This window comes from Pan troglodytes, chromosome 7 (genome assembly GCF_028858775.2).
Source record: "Pan troglodytes isolate AG18354 chromosome 7, NHGRI_mPanTro3-v2.0_pri, whole genome shotgun sequence".
In the NCBI taxonomy this organism is placed as follows: domain Eukaryota; kingdom Metazoa; phylum Chordata; class Mammalia; order Primates; family Hominidae; genus Pan; species Pan troglodytes.
In genome coordinates, this window is record NC_072405.2 from 14,877,213 (window position 1) to 14,893,769 (window position 16,557).

At 41.5% G+C, this 16,557-nt stretch overlaps 1 non-coding gene across 1 annotated transcript; it reads left to right on the forward strand.

Moving 5' to 3' along the window:
* The first annotated feature begins 145 nt into the window (after positions 1-145).
* Positions 146-251, forward strand: LOC112204237 (U6 spliceosomal RNA). Its single transcript, XR_002937815.1, has one exon. It is a non-coding gene; the product is annotated as a U6 spliceosomal RNA (small nuclear RNA).
* The last annotated feature ends 16,306 nt before the right edge of the window (positions 252-16,557 follow it).

The window sequence follows — 16,557 nt, forward strand, 5'->3', positions numbered from 1 at the left end:
GTAAGGAGACTGGAGTAGGCATCACCATCCTACACCACCTTACATGATTATATCTCAATAACTGCTAACTGTTCCTCTTTAGAAGCCATCAGAAAATTATACTTCCTCCTGCAGAAGCTGAAATCAATTGAAAAAAATGAAAATTGTGCTTGCTTCAGCAGCACATATACTAAAATTGGAACAATACAGAGAGGATTAGCATGGCCCTGCACAAAGATAACATGCAAATTCATGGTGTTCATTTATTTAATAATATTTTTATTTAAAAAATTACTTTAAAAAAGAAAAATGGCCGGACATGGCATCTCATGCCTGTAATCTCAGCACTTTGGGAGGCCGAGGTGGTGGATCAGTTGAGGTTAGGAGCTCAAGACCAGCCTGGCCAACGTGTCAAAACCCCATCTCTACTAAAAATACAAAAATTAGCCAGGCACAGTGGTGCGCACCTGTAGTCCCCAGCTACTCAGGAGGCTGAGGCACGAGAGTTGCTTGAAACCAGAAGGCGGAGGTTGCAGTCAGCCAAGATCACACCACTGCACTCCAGCCTGGGTGACAGAGTGAGACTTTGTCTCTAAAGAAAATTATATTTTCCTTTCTTTTCTTTTCTTTCTTTTTTTTTCTTTTTTTTTTTTTTTTTTTTTTTTCCTGGAGATGGGGGTCTTGCTTTGTTGCCCAGGCTTGACTCGAACTCCTGGGCTCAAGCAGTCTTCTTGCCTGAGCCTCCTGAGTAGCTGGGATTATAGGCATAAGCCACCCTGACCAGCTTATACTTCTATTTTAAATGTCCTTGGAAAACTGCACTCTTCATTTGTCAGGAGATCATCTATAATTTGCTTTATCTAATAAAAAGTACTGGCTAGGACCCTGCACTAGGGCTTCAACCCCCACTAAAGCCCCAAAGCCTGGAGTGAATAAGTCTGCTGAGGGGGGCAATTCTTTGTGAGCCCCTCAGCTGATGCAGTCAATATAGTAGGAAGCCTTGTAAGAATCCTTGTCTATGAGTTCTTTGAAAGTCAGTATGTGAATGGGCACAGGGGTATATGCCTGTAATCCCAGCACTTCCAGAGGCTGAGGCGAGCAGATCATTTGAGCTCAGGAGTTCGAGACCAGCCTGTGCAACAAGGCAACACATCATCTCTACAAAAAATACAAAAATTAGTAGGGTGTGGTGGCTCACACCTGTAGTCCCAGCTACTCAGGAGGCTGAGGCGGGGAGATCACTTGAGGCTGGGAAGTGGAGGCTGCAGTGAGCCAAGTCTGCACCACTGTACTCCAGCCTGGGAAACAGAGTCAGACTCTGTCTCAAAATACAACACAACACAACAAAAGAAAGTCAGTATGCTAAAAACTAGAAAGTCAAATGATAAAAGATAACTCAATGATAAAAGAAAACTCTATGAAAAGATATTGTGTTCCATATAGCTTTAAAATTTTTTTTTTCTTTGTGCTTTCCACTTTCAAAGAAACTGCTTCATAAAGAACTATAGAAATGATTCCTGGGCTGGGTGCACTGGCTCACACCTGTAATCCCAGCAGTTTGGGAGGCCGAGGCGGGCGGATCACAAGGTCAGGAGTTCGAGACCAGCCTGGCCAACATGATGACACCTCATCTCTACTAAAAATACAAAAATTAGCTGGGCATGGTTGTGGGTGCCTGTAGTCTCAGCTAGTCAGGAGGCTGAGACAGGAGAATCTCGTGGACCCGGGAGGCGGAGGTCACAGTGAGCCGAGATCATGCCACTGCACTCCAGCCTGGGCAACAGAGCAAGACTCCATCTCAGAAAGAAAAAAAGAAAGAAAGAAAGAAAGAAAGGATTCATGAAAGTATCATCTTTTTTGTTTTTTCACTGAGACAGGGTCTGGTTATGTTGCCCGGGCTGGTCTCGAACTCCTGTGCTCAAGTGATCCTCTCAAGTATCAACCCAGGCAAGGACTCCTGCCGTGGGCACCTAACCTGGCCCTCCTCTCACCATGCTGTACCCCGTGTGGTTAAGTTTCTGATGGGCCAAGGGGGCACGCCCCCTCCACCTTCTAGAACACACATGGTATGGAGGACCCTGAATTCCCAAAGCAAATAGCCTCAAGCCTGGATGGGGAGCGTGGGGCAGTCTTTCATAGTCATTCAAAAGAAGTTATTGAGGTGGGCATCTCTAGACCTGGGGGTTGTGCAGGAGCTGGACCTCAGCTGTGTGCCGACGAAGCTCCTCTCTGTGCTGGATGTAGCCCAGGCTAGGGCAAGGAGTGTGAATGTGCCACATCTGTTAGGGTGATGTAACACATTTAGATATTCAGGCATGTGGCATGTGGGCCTTCCCGTGTACCCTTTCCCCAGGCCCTGCAAAGGATAAGCGTGGCCCTGCAAATGGTAGGGTTTTTCTAAAAGCCAAAACAACAACAACGTTGTTTGGAGAGGAGGAACTCTATTATATAAAGTTTTCTTTCCTTAGAGGTCTATCCAATGTCATGAATCTAATCTATAAACTTTCCAAAACCTTTTCAGCTTAAGCCTTTTAATATATCCTGTTTTCTGACTCTTAGATTGTTTTCTCTTTCGCTGCTGCCTTATGATGGCAAGAGCATTCCATACACATTGGCTTTGTTCCAGAGTCTAGACCCTGTCTGCAAGAGCAGAGTCATTCAAGAGAGTGGAGGGTACATGGAAAGAGGTTGTGTCTTGAGTGAGGCCTTGAAACATGGCTATTTAGAAGGGAGAATCCTAGATGCGCCAGATAAGTGTCTTTTGTCAAGAACAGTCTGGATTGGCAATGTGTGGTGGCTCACGACTGTAATCCCAACACTTTGGGAGGTAGAGGTGGGCGGATCACTTGAGGTCAGGAGTTCAAGACCAGCCTGGCCAACACGGTGACACCCCCTCTCTACTAAAAATACAAAAAAAAAAAAAATTAGCCAGACATGGTGCTGCACTCCTGTAATCCTAGCTACTCAGGAGGCTGAGGCAGGAGGATCACTTGAACCCGGGAGGCAGAGGTCACAGTGAGCCGAGATCATGCCACTGCACTCCAGCCTGGACAACAGAGCGAGACGCTGTCTCAAAAAAATAAAAGTCTGAATAGAGGTGGGCAAGAGTAGTTTGTTCCTATCCTTTGCTAAAACTATCAACAAGCCCCAAGTAAACTTTCATCCTGGTTTCTTTTGCTGTGTCTTCAGCATATTCGATCAACCTTCTTCCATCTTGACAGATTTCTCTCAACCTTGCTAATGCCCTAGCTACTGTCTGACTACTTTACTTCCTTTCTCTGTCAAATATCTTCCATAATTGGTCCACGCTAGTCTGACTCCTCTCCCCTGGCTCCCTCCTTGGGCCAGTCCAGGAATCTGGTTTCCATCCCCACCATGTTGATGAGCCTTTCCCTCTTAAGGGTCAACTCACCCTTTCTCCTTCCTTGACCTCCCATCGCTGAAAATGTTAAACAACTTCCTTTGGAAACTTTCTCCTTTCTTGGCCTATAGGATATTTGGTGTCACTTTAAGGTTTGGGTTTTCAAAAGGAGTCCCTGTAAAGGCTAATTATTTCCTTATAGGGATCAAGTTTGCAATTAGAATAAGTGCTACCAAACGAAGCACTATAACTACATGGGCAGAGTGGCCAGGATTTGCCTAGATAATGATAGCTTCTTAGGAGGATATTTAGTCAGTATGGTTTTTCCACTTAAATTTATATTATTCTATTTCTATTAAAGATGCATTTTGAAAATCATATGAGCACCCTTTTCCATTGAATTTTAATTTAATCTATCACAACTTAATCAAGTCTTGATTTTAAGGTGACAAAATGCTCCAATGTGCACAAGACTGAGGGGTCTCTCAGGATAGGAGACATTCTGTTCTTAAAACTAGGGTAATCTTAGGAAACTAGTATAATTTGTTAACTGACTTGGTCTTTAAAACAAACCCTTTAACTTACTCTCCCTTTACCCTTCAGGATTTCAGAAAGCACAGCTTCCAGGAAATGTAGCACATTTTCAGCTGCTTTAGTTCTGATTTAGACTTTGTTCTGATTTCATTTACCTAGTTGTTCACTACCTTAGAAGACAGGATATTCATGGGCTGGAGGTTCCAGCTGACTTTGGAGTATGAAAATTACCTGTCTAGTCTTGAAAGAAAATTTGGCAATCACTTAACCCTTCCACTCAAATGAGACCCAGGGCTGGGTTACAACATCTCATGAGAAAATGAACTGAGTTTTCTCCTTGAAGTCTGGAGAAGCTGAAGATATGCTGCCTGTATCATGAAAAGGGGCAAAGGGTTTCCCACATTTCTCCTTTCTTGTAATTTTAGGTCGTGTTTTGCTTTAAATAAATGACAGCAACAACAATGCTTCCTCCTATGTGGCTAAAGGCAACTAAGAGAAAATCTCACCTTTGAGATTTTAATTAGGCCACACCCTTCTTGGCTTGTCTTTGGAGGAGACAGAAGTGGAAAAAGTCAAGAGAAAAACAGACAGAGGAAAAGGAAGAAATATTTATTTATGTATGTATGTATTTATTTGAGACAGAGTCTTGCTCTGTTGCCCAGGCTGGAGTGCAGTGCCATGATCTAGGCTCATTGCAATATCTGCCCCCCCAGTTGAGGAGATTCTCCTGCCTCACCCTCCCTAGCAGCTGGGACTACAAGCACACACCATCAACCCCAGCTAATTTTTGTATTTTTTAGTAGAGACAGGGTTTCACCATGTTGGCCAGGCTGGTCTCGAACTCCTGACCTCAAGTGATCCACCTGCCTCAGCCTCCCAACGTGCTGGGGATTACAGATGTGAGCCACTGCAGCCGGCCAGGAAGAGATATCCCTTCCAAAGGTGTTAGGCTTGGTCCAAAGCAGGGGATTAGAAATAAAGTCTTAAAAATGGACATCAAACAGTTTTGTCAAACGCGGTCTTGGTGATCATGGCATTCTCTCCTGCCACTGGGCATCACTCAATGGGAAATCTCAGAATAATAACAAGTCATAATAGCTAACATCTCTTAAAAGTTTTCCATGCACCCAGGCACTGTGCTGTGTGCTTTTCATGCAATATTTCATTTAATCTTCACAACAGCCCTAAATAGTAGGTTCCATTAGCCTCATTTACAGATGGAGAAAAATGAAAGCAGAGCTACTGAGTGGCAACATTCACTCAAAACAAAGCAGACTGTAAAATTCATGTATTTAATCACGGTGCTAATTCTTTGGGGGTCAGGAGGGTGGAGGAGATTGGTTCTTAACTGACTGGGAGCAGACTGTGTATTTTAAGCTGTAGAAAAGAGGGAAAGAGGTACCAGCTGGAGACAGGGCTGCCACCCAGTCTTCAGTAGAAATTGAACTGAGCTCTTACAAAATTGAAGAATATTATATTGGACAATCCAAAGCTCTAAACACAGTGTCCCCAGCTACAAGAACTGGGCTGAACAACTATTCTTAAATGTCACTCCAGGAAACCAACAGAATGTCTATGCTAGTTGTAGATCAGCTGTGTTTGTTCAATTTGCTAGTTTTACACAGAAAGGGTTTAATAACAATGTCCGTAAATCTACACTCCAATTAGAGGGTGTTTCAGACTTCATATTTTGACTGCATTTTTTGAAAAAAGATGGAAGATGAATTTATTAAGCTCAGATTAGATACAAAGAATCTGACCCCTTTTGTTTGGATTTTTTAAAATTTTATTTAAAAAATATTTAAAACATACCTCACCCCTCTTTCCTAAATTTAATAAATCTGCCTTGGACTCATCTGATTTGAAAGCAAGCCAGTTCCGATCAGCAATGGCTAAGAAGCCTGAGACTTGCCACTTAACTACAACCGTGGAGCATAAAGTATGTGTTCAAGACACTGACTCCTCCAGAGAGCAAAGGCAAAACTATACCCAGACGACTGTTGTTTTTTCTTTCCCTTGCTCTCCAGAAAACTCATTTATCTTGGAATGAGCAACATTACATTTAACATTGGATCTCTTTGTGTTTCCAGGTCAAGTGGGAACACACATGCTCCCTACTGGGGAAAATAAACTGCAATGTATTTTTAGCATCCGTTGAAAGTACTTTCAGCTGAAGATATTCCACAGGACCCAGGCCATTTCACTGCAAGCCAAAGGATTTGCCTCGACGTCACCTAGAATTCCAGAACTTTTCCTGGGGGTCCCAGAGTAGCAGTGTCCCCTCCCAACCCCCAACTGCCCACCCAATCCTGGAGAAAACATCCTCTCTCTGAGAAAAAGAAGGAAAATTAGTCCAGTGAAAGACAAATGGAAAACATCTGTGAAATAGTCATGACACATGAGGCTAACTGTAGCATACTTGGCATTTTGAAATGAAGCATGTCCAGGAGGAGGGGAGAGGGAGAATGGGTTGCAGGGAGGATGTCCCTATCATCCCCCGCTTCGTGTCTATTGCTAACGGCAAGCATTGGACAGGGAGACACTCTATCGTGGGGCTTTTCAAAAGGGGCCTGTATTAGTCCGTTTTCACACTGCTAGTGAAGACATACCTGAGACTGGGAAGAAAAAGAGGTTTAATGAACTCACAGTTCCACGTGGCTGGGGAGGCCTTCACGATCATGGCAGAAGGCAAGGAGGAGTAAGTCACATCTTACAAGGATGGCAGCAGGCAAAAAGAGAGAGCTTGTGCAGGAGAACTCCCCTTATAAAACCATCAGATATCATGAGACTTATTCACTGTCACAAGAACAGTATGGGAAAGACCTGCCCCCATGATTCAATTACCTCCCACCAGGTCCCTCCCATAGCGTGTGGAAATTCAAGATGAGATTTGGGTGGGGACACAGTCAAACCATATCAGGGCCTGTATGGTGCCTCAGTGAAAGGGAGAGCAATGCATCACTCTCCACAGACCCAACCATGCTCCTAGGCATGGTGAGTGAAGTTTTGGTGCTTTTGTCTTCCATGCCTTCTTCCAAGGGTGTGTGTGCAGAGCATAAGCTGTGTAGCCCTGGGAATGGAGTTTCAGTTACCAGTCTGAACTATAATGAGATGCAGTCACAGTGAGATAAATGGTTTAAGACCTTGCTTCCGTCCACAAGGCTTTGAAATATTTTTCATATTTAAAAATAAATGTACTAGTACCTACCTTTTAAATAAATGACCCAGGGATATTGGGCCCTCCTTTTTGAACATCATAGTTCCAAAATTTCAGAAAACTCTATAATGACCTAACACATACTATAAAGCGTAGCATTGAAAATGTAAAGTCCAGCGCAGCATGGTGGCTCATGCCTGTAATCCAACCACTATGGGAGGCCAAGGTGGTCAAATCACTTGAGGTCAGGAGTTCAAGACCAGCCTGGCAAACATGGTGAAATCTCGTCTCTACAAAAAATACAAAAATTAGCCAGCCGTGATGGCAAAAGCCTGTAATCCCAGCTACTCAGGAGGCTGAGGCTCAACAATTGCTTGAACCTGGGAGATGGCGGTTACAGTGAGCCAAGATCATGCCACTGCACTCCAGCCTAAGAAACGGACAGACTCTGTCTCAAAAAAAACTAGGGAAAAAAAAATGTTAAGTCCTACCAAATTAGTGTAACTATTATTATTAATATTAATATTATTATTGAAGACAGACTAAACTTTGACTTTTTTTCTTCTCTTGCCCAAATTCCTACCCTAGGGGCCTGGGGAGTCACGGCCTACAAACCATAAAATCTCATCAGAGAGGTTATATTTAACCCTATATAATGTGGCCTGCCTTCCAACCTGACTCTGTCCTAACATCACATAACAAGGAAGTAAATCAAAATATTTTAACCCCAAATATATTTCCTTGCCATACCTTGAAAGTGTCCTGCACAGTCGTCTCTTGTGGGGAAAAATCTGCATTCTATAAATAATCCCCTTTTCCCTTTTTCCAGGCCTTTTTCTGGATCCAGGAGCGAATCAACTAAGAAAGAGCCTAGCACCCTTTTAAGTCCGGTAAGAAACATTTACAATCTATTCTCTGTGAAGCCTGCTACCTGAAGACTTCCTCTGCGTAGTAAAAACTTTGGTCACTAAAATCCTTTATCTTAACCCAGACATTTCCTTTCTATTGATCCCAGGTCTTTAGATATACTCAACAAATTGTCAACCAGAAAAATTTTAAATCTTCCTATAGCCTGGAAGCCCCACCCCCGCTTTGAGTTGTCCCACCTTTCTGACACAAACCAATGTACATCTTAAATGTATGTGATTGGCCGGGTGAGGTGGCTTATGCCTGTGATGCCAGCACTTTGGGAGGCTGAGGTGGGCTGATCACTTGAGGTTAGGAATTTGAGACCAGCCTGTCCAACATGATGAAACCTCGTCTCTATTAAAACTACAAAAATTACCCAGGCCTGGTAGCGCGTGCCTGTAATCCCAGCTACTCTGGAGGCTGAGGTAGGAGAATCGCTTGAACCCAGGAGGCAGAGGTTGCAGTGAGCTGAGATCATGCCACTGCACTCCAGCCTGGGCAACAGAGTGAGACTCTGTCTCAAAAAACAAACAAAAAAGAATTTGATTGATATTTTATGTCTCCCAAAAATGTATAAACCAAGCTGTGCCCCACACCTAGGGCACGTGTTCTCAGGACTTCCTGAGGGCTGTGTCACCGGCCATGGTCACTCATATTGGGATCCGATTAAAATATTTCTTCAAATATTTTAGAGTTTGACTTTTTTCGTCAACATTATGAAGGCATGTATTTAATAAACCCAGGAAAACCAAAGTTATCATTTATTTCTGATACTAATGACTCTTATAGCAAAAACAACTTCTGTTTACTTTTCTGTAAAACAAAACAAGAAAACCTAGATCTCTATCTACTCTCGATGTCATCCTATGAAATAAGAGTCCTTGAAATAATGCCATAAGCGACTATGGTGTATAATAATGTAAGCATCGCCGTTGGTCATAAGTTCATTACTAACCCCACAAATATTTATGTAAGGCCCTGGCTAAGCTGCCTGGACTCGAGACAACTTAAGAAGACTTCTATCTTTGTTCTCTCCCTCAAAGCGTACACATAAAGCATTTATCCACTATTGATTAAGGTACTCTTCCAAAGCTGTGGTCCTCTGATACAGTTAACAAGATACACTCTATTTCAAAATTCTCCGATTTGATGGAAGTAGCTAACAGACCCCTCTGTCTGGTTCCTTTGTCCCCTAATTACAGCGGCTGTTCTGGTATTTAAGAACAATTTGAGGAAGCCCTTCCCTTTCTCTGTAAGAGAATATTGTTCCATTGCCTTGGTGGATCTTGAATACAATGATGTTAACATTTAATTTATATTTTCAACACAATACTTGGAATATTAAGTTTATGTATTACAGGTTTGGTTTTGTTCTAGTATGGAACGCTGAATTTATTATTATTTTTCTTAGTTGGGCTTATTTTAGTAAGTTCCTATTAGCAAGTTTAATATGTTGTACCAATTAAATGAAAATGTCCTCCAAAATTGTTTGGAAAAATTACAGAAGCCTTATCCTAGCAGCTTAGGACATAATCATATGTCTCTGCTGCTTATCATGACTGTGTTACAGGCTATGTCTCTGCAGAGCAACTGGATTTAACTGGAACCAAACTCAGGTTTCCTCTTAAGTTTTAGTGTTCACTTTCTTGCGGATGATGTTCTTAAAATGGATAGTTTATTTTTAAATATCCTCATGCGTAACATTAAATCTGACAAAAGATTCTAGGACATGCTTTTAAAAATACAGTTGGTGTGATGCACAGCTTTTTCTTATCTGTGTAAATTCACAATGGCTCTTCAACTGCTCCCTGTCTCCCCCAGTATTGGGCTGTCAGGAGCCATTTGTCCATGTGACCCCACATCCTTGCCTTCGAATAATTAGACCTGAGGTAGGTGCTTAACTGAAACGGGGCCAAAGTCTCTTTCTTAGAAATTTGGACTTGGTCACGCCTATAATCCCAGCACTTTGGGAGGCCAAGGCGAGTGGGTTGCCTGAGTGCAGGATTTCGAGAGCAGCCTGGGCAACACGGTGAAACCCCGTCTCTACTAAAATACAAAAAATTAGCTGGGCATGGTAGCGGACACCTGTAGTAATCCCAGACACTCCGGAGGCTGAGACAGGAGAATGACTTGAACTTAGGAGGCAGAGGTTGCAGTAAGCCTAGATTGCGCCAACAAACTCCAGCCTGGACGACTGAGCGAGACTCCATCTCAAAAAAAAAAAAAAAATACAGCAAGAAATTTGGACTTGGGGTTGAGAGAAGGAAAGCCAGTCTTTCTCTGGGTCCAGATGGTAAATTTGGAACCATAAGCAGCCAACTCCAGACTATTAAGGGGACTTAGGAGCAGAGAAAAGCCAGTCCACCGAGAAAGAAGATGGCAAATATGAGAGGCCACGTTTCTTGAGTTTCCAACATTTTGCTTTCTTGACTGGTATTCTTGAATCCTAGCTCCTCTCCCTGCCTTCGAGACTTACAATAAATCTCCTGCTTTTGCTAGAGTGCCTTTGAATTGGTTTCTCTTCTTTAAAACCCAAAGAATCTTAACATAGAAATTTTTATCTGGAAGTGAGTTTACAAGTTACAGTCCATTAAAGGAAATTGTTATATCTAAGCAGATGGGGTGAGAAGTGGATAGTCCTCTAACCAAGAAACAGTATGGTTTCATGTGTGCAGTTCTTGCAGACTTTCAAGGAAGTACAGTAAGAGCAAGAAGGAGAGAGACTTCAGGCCAAGCTTGCCTTGCTGAAAGAAGACGATGGAAAATAGAGTAAGAATACAGTTATGTACCAGAAGCCTTTCTGATCACAGCCAGCCGTCTAATCTTGCTCAAAGTTAATCTAAAAAGCATCTATAAGGGCCATTCATGGTGGCTCATGCCTGTAATCCCAGCACTTTGAGAGGCCAAGGCGTGTGGATCAACTGAGTTCAAGAGTTCAAGCCCAGACTGGGCAACATGGCGAAATCCCGTCTGTACAAAAAATACAAAAGTTAGCCGGGTGTGGTGGCAGGCACCTGTAGTCCCAGCTACTCAGGAGGCTGAGCATGAGAATTGCTTGAGCCTGGGAGGCAGAGGTTGCAGTGAACCGAGATTGCACCCCTACACTCCAGCCTGGGTGACAGAGCGAGACCCTGTCCCAAAAGAAACACATCTGTAAGGACACAAACCATGCTAATTATGTATCATGCTTAGTAGCAACCAGATCCTTTATTGTAATCATTTTTGAAACTAAAATTGGGGTGTTGATTGGGAAAATGTATGTTTATAATTAGAATGAGAATATCTGATAGAAACCAGAGGACCTAAGGACTTCAGCTTCAAAACTTCTGCTTTGATTCCCAAAACCCTGCACTTGTCTGTTTCATTCCATTCATCCCATCAGATAAACACACTGAGACCTGCCCCCTTGTAAAGCAAATCAGTTTTACAACAGCTTTGCAACATGGGGGCACAGGTGACATTTCATGATTTATTAGAGAAAAAAAGTGTCATCATAAGTTAAAGACAATGATAAAGTGTTTTCAATACATACGACATAGGGTTTATGGTAAAAATATATAAGGAGTTCCTACCAATCAATTTGTGAAAGATGAGTACCGTAATACAAAAATAGGCAAAACAGTTTGCATTAGGACAAATGCAAATAGCTAGTAAACATATTTTTAAAATAGTTTAACTTTGAAGAGTAATCAAACTAATGCAAATTAAAATAGGATACCATATTTAGCCTCTCAAATTGGAATCAATTTTTAAACATCCAATATTAACCAGAGAATAGGCAAAAGTAACACTAACAAATACTGCAGCTAGAGGTGCAAATTGGTAGAACGGTACATAAACATTTAATAATATACAGCAAAAACCTAAGAAAATGTTCTACTCTTGGGAATTATTTTACTTTTAGAAATTTCTGCTAGCCAAAAAGCTGAGAAAAATAAAAAGTTTTCTAAAAAGCCTTGGTACAGTGGCTCACACCTGTAATCCACGCACTTTGGGAGGCCAAAGTGGGTGGATTACTTGAGGACAGGAGTACTTGAGACCAGCCTGGCCAACGTGGTGAAACCCCATCTCTACTAAAATAAAAATTATGAAAAAAATTTTTTTTAAAATTCTAAAGAAATAGAGATGCACCCAAAGATCTACATACAAGGATATATAGAGGGGAATACTGAAAACACTCTGGATTTCCAAATGATTAAATAAATGTTGGCATGGATATATGATGGAATCCATGTAGCTATTAAAAACTGTTTTCCAAGAAAATTTAATAACTTTCAAAAATACTTATGCTGTAGTATTTGTTGACAAGATCAAACTACAGTCCTTCATATAAACATGACCTTACTTGGATAAATAAAATAGATCTATTTGTAATTATATATATATGTGTGTGTAAATATGTATTCATAGAAAAAAGCCTGAAAATATATGCATCAGATTATGAGTAGTTGTTAGATCTGCTTACTGGAATTACAGCAATTTTCTTTTCTTTCTTTTTTATTTTTCAAATTTCCTATAATAGGTATGATCTTTATCAGAATAAATTATATATCAAAAGAAATTCACACAAAAATATACATACACTTTGTTCAATCACCAAAATACTTGTAATATTTAATGTGATATTTCTATATCTCAATTTATGATTCAGAGCAAATATGTTGACAAGGAAATCCCCCTCTTTCCTGGAATATCACACTCTGTGCTTCCTTCTTGGCCATAACACAATCCTTATTCAACATGTGCAGTTTCTCCAAGTTAATTGCATGAGACTCATAAAATTGGGGATTTGTAAATACATTTCAACAATGTCAGGAATCTGGTTGCTTAGTATTTCAGTACAAAACATTTCCAGCACTCTCACTTCTAGCTGGAAAAAAAAAACAATTGAAGCAGATGAAGTTCTGAATATGCTGTTTTTGCTTAACTTTAATCCGTTAAACAGACTCTTCTGCCTCACCCCTCCCTTTATAAACACCCTATTTCTCTACCCCTCATCCCCTTGTGTAGAGCTGATCATTGGACAATAGGCAAACATGTGTAGGTGTCAAGCTTAACAGCAGGTAAAGAGACCAAGAGCACCAAAGGGGATTGAGCCTGAGAGACAGGAGTCTGGGCTAATGACCCATATTATACTCTAGTTTGCCTTCACCTGGCATGTGCATGGAAGATGGTGCTTGATGCCTTGTCCAAGTTGATACAAATATGCTACCAGAAGACCCCACATGTGAGAATTTGAGGTATTATCAAAGACTGGGTAAGGAGGTACATCGGGTGCAATGGTACCTGTCACATGGATAATCTGTTAGGTGGAGTTTTGTAATCAAGTGATAGAAAAAGCCCCATTGTAATTATAGTGAAATCTCTACCCTCCCTCACTCTGTGGCCATGGGCAAGTTGCATAGCCACCATGACTGTCAATTCCATCAACTATAAAAGGAAGGAGTTGAATTATATCAGGTTCTCTTTTTTTTTTGTAGACGGAGTCTTGCTCTATCATCCAGGCTGGAGTGCAGTGGTGCAATCTCGGCTCACTGCAACCTCCGCCTTCCGGGTTCAAGCAATTCTCCTGCCTCAGCCTCCTGAGTAGCTGGGACTACAGGCACCTGCCACCATGCCCGGCTAATTTTTGTATTTTTAGTAGAGACGATGTTTCACCATATTGGCCAGGCTGGTCTCAAACTCCTGACCTCAAGTGATCCACCTGCCTTGGTCTCCCAAAGTGCTGGGATTACAGATGTACATCACATTCTTAATTTGGAGACTGATGATGGGCATCAGAAGGTCCATGAACAGGTAAAATTATCAGCAAAATAATATGCATTTTTCTAGGGAAAAGATTCATAGCTTACATCAGATTCTCAATTCATGAACCCAAGAGAGACTCTGACCCACAGAATTATACAACCTTTAAATTTCATTCGAGATCAACATTCCAGGATTCTCCATTGATGCATATTTTGGATAGAACTTTTACTTGATTAGAAAACTTTATTTTATTGTATCTCAGCTTTTTGGATAGAAAAAGATTTTTAATAATATAAATAAATGAGTAAAAAGAAAGCTTTATTTTATACCACGTTTAGGTTTACTCAGACTTCAAACAGGTAAGGCCAGACTCCAGTGTGAAGTAAAAAATATATTTCCTCTCTCGTCTATAAGGAATTTTTCTACAAAAGGGGTTTGAATATGTATGGGTGCACAGGAGCTACAAAATACAGAAAATATATTAAAATAGTTAAAAATCTGTTATATTTCATGTCAGTGAAGGACATTTTGCAATTGTGGGAAATTAGACACAATTTACTAGTTTTGTTCATCCAATTAAAATATTTTAAATGTAATGTGTGTTAAGGATAGTTATACACAGTGTTTTCAGTATATGATCCCAATGCCGACCTTGGCATAGCATTTTTTTTTCTTTTTTGAGACAGAGTCTCACTCTGTTGCCCAGGCTGGAGTACAGTGGCTCCATCACAGCTCACTGCAGCCTTTATCTCCCCAGGCTCACATGATTCTCCTACCTCAGCCTCCTGAGTAGCTGGGACTACACGTGCATGCCACCATGCCTGGCTAAATTTTGTATTTTTTGTAGAGATGGGGTTTTACCATGTTGTCCAGGCTGGTGTCGAACAATCCACCTGCCTCAGCCTACCAAAATATTGGAATTACAATTGTGAGCCACCACACTTGGCCAGCATAGTATTTTTTTTTTTCTTTTTTGAGACAGAGTCTCGCTCTGTCATGCAGGTTGTAGTGCAGTGGTGTGATCTTGGCTCACTGCAACCTCTGCCTCCTGGGTTCAAGTGATTCTCCTGCTTCAGCCTCCCTAGTAGCTGGGACTACAGGCATGTGCTACCATGCTTGGCTAATTTTTTTGTATTTTTAGTAGAGACGGGGTTTCACTATGTTGGCCAGGCTGGTCTCGAACTCCTGACCTCATGATCTGCCCACCTCAGCCTCCCAAAGTGCTGGGATTACAGGCATGAGCCACCACGCCTGGCCTCAGCATTGTATTTTTACAGAGTAGGTTGGGCTACAGAGGAAGACCCTGTCTCAAGAAAAGAATAGATTGGAAGGATATGAGGGAATGTTATAGAACTGTAACTCCAAGATCCCTAACCCCATCAATATGTAAATAATGTAGCTATAATGAATTCAGAATCTCCAGATTTTCATTCCCTGCTTGACATTAATAATGTAACATATCTATTCACATCGGTCTCTCTGACATTTACCTATTCTTTCAAGAGACCACATTAAAAGCAACTAAATGATGATACAGACGTTTAGCATCTTGCGGCTTTAGACACTAGCTAGAGATGTGTCAGGAAATTCTGTATGGAAGGAGCACTCTGGGAGCGTCTTTGCCAGGGGCCACTGAAGCATGGTGCTAGATAACAGCCCTGTTTTTTGACCAGCCTCGCTGAGCATGCAGAGCTGATCTCACGGGTTCTGGGTGACCTGCAATGATGTCAGTGTGCAGCAGAGACACCACATCCACAGAACAAAACAATAGACCGGCCCTGCAACTGTGGACCGCAGTTCATTTTTATTCTAAAGTAGCTAACCTTGGATTGTTAGAGCTCTTATAAAAGTCTTACAAAAGGTGAAATTTGGTCATTTAATATTACATTGCTCATCTCTTTAGCTTTTTGAAAAATATTGCTACCATGTATTTTTATGTAGTGTTGTCCCCCAAATTCAGTCAATTTGCAAATGAAGATGAAAATAAAACAATTAAAAAGAATAAGACATTGGGAGGCTGTGGCTGGTGGATCACTTGAGGTCAGGAGTTCGAGACCAGCCTGGCCAACATGGTGTAACCCCGTCTCTACTAAAAATACAAAAATTAGCCAGGCATGGTGCCATGAGCTTGTAATCACAGCTACTGGGGAGGCTGAGGCAGGAGAATCATTTTAACTCGGGAGGCAGAGGTTGCAGTGAGCCGAGATAGCACCACTAAACTCCAGCCTGGGTGGCAGAGTGAGACTCAGTCTCAAAAAAAAAAAGAATGAGACAATTGGATAAAAACAAAATGTAGTATATTCATGCAGTGGGATATTATTCAGCCATAAAAAGGAGGGAAATTCTGATATATGCTATAATGTGGGTGGGTCTTGAAGATGTGATGCTGAGTGAAATAAGCCAGTCACAAAAGGTCAAATATTGTATGAGTTCACTAATATGAGATACCTAGAGAAGTCAAATTCAGAGCCAGAAAGCAGAATGTTGATTGTCACACTGTTGAGGGAGTTGAGTGGGCTGGGGAATGGAGAGCTACTGTTTAATGGGTGCAGAATTTCTGTTTGGGAAGATGAAGACTGTCTGGTGATGGCTGGTGATGATGATTGCATGACAATATGAATGAACTTAATGTCACTAAACTTTACACTTAACAATGGTAAATCTTACGTTGTGTATATTTTACCACAATTTTTAAAATCCACTGAATTGTAAAACAAACAAACAAAAGGCTAGGCATGGTGGTGCATGCCTGTAATCCCCACTCTTTGGGAAGCCAAGGCAGGCAGACAGCTTGAGGTCCGGAGTTCGACACCAGCCTGGCCATCATGGTGAAACCCTGTCTCAATTAAAAATGCAAAAACTAGCCGGG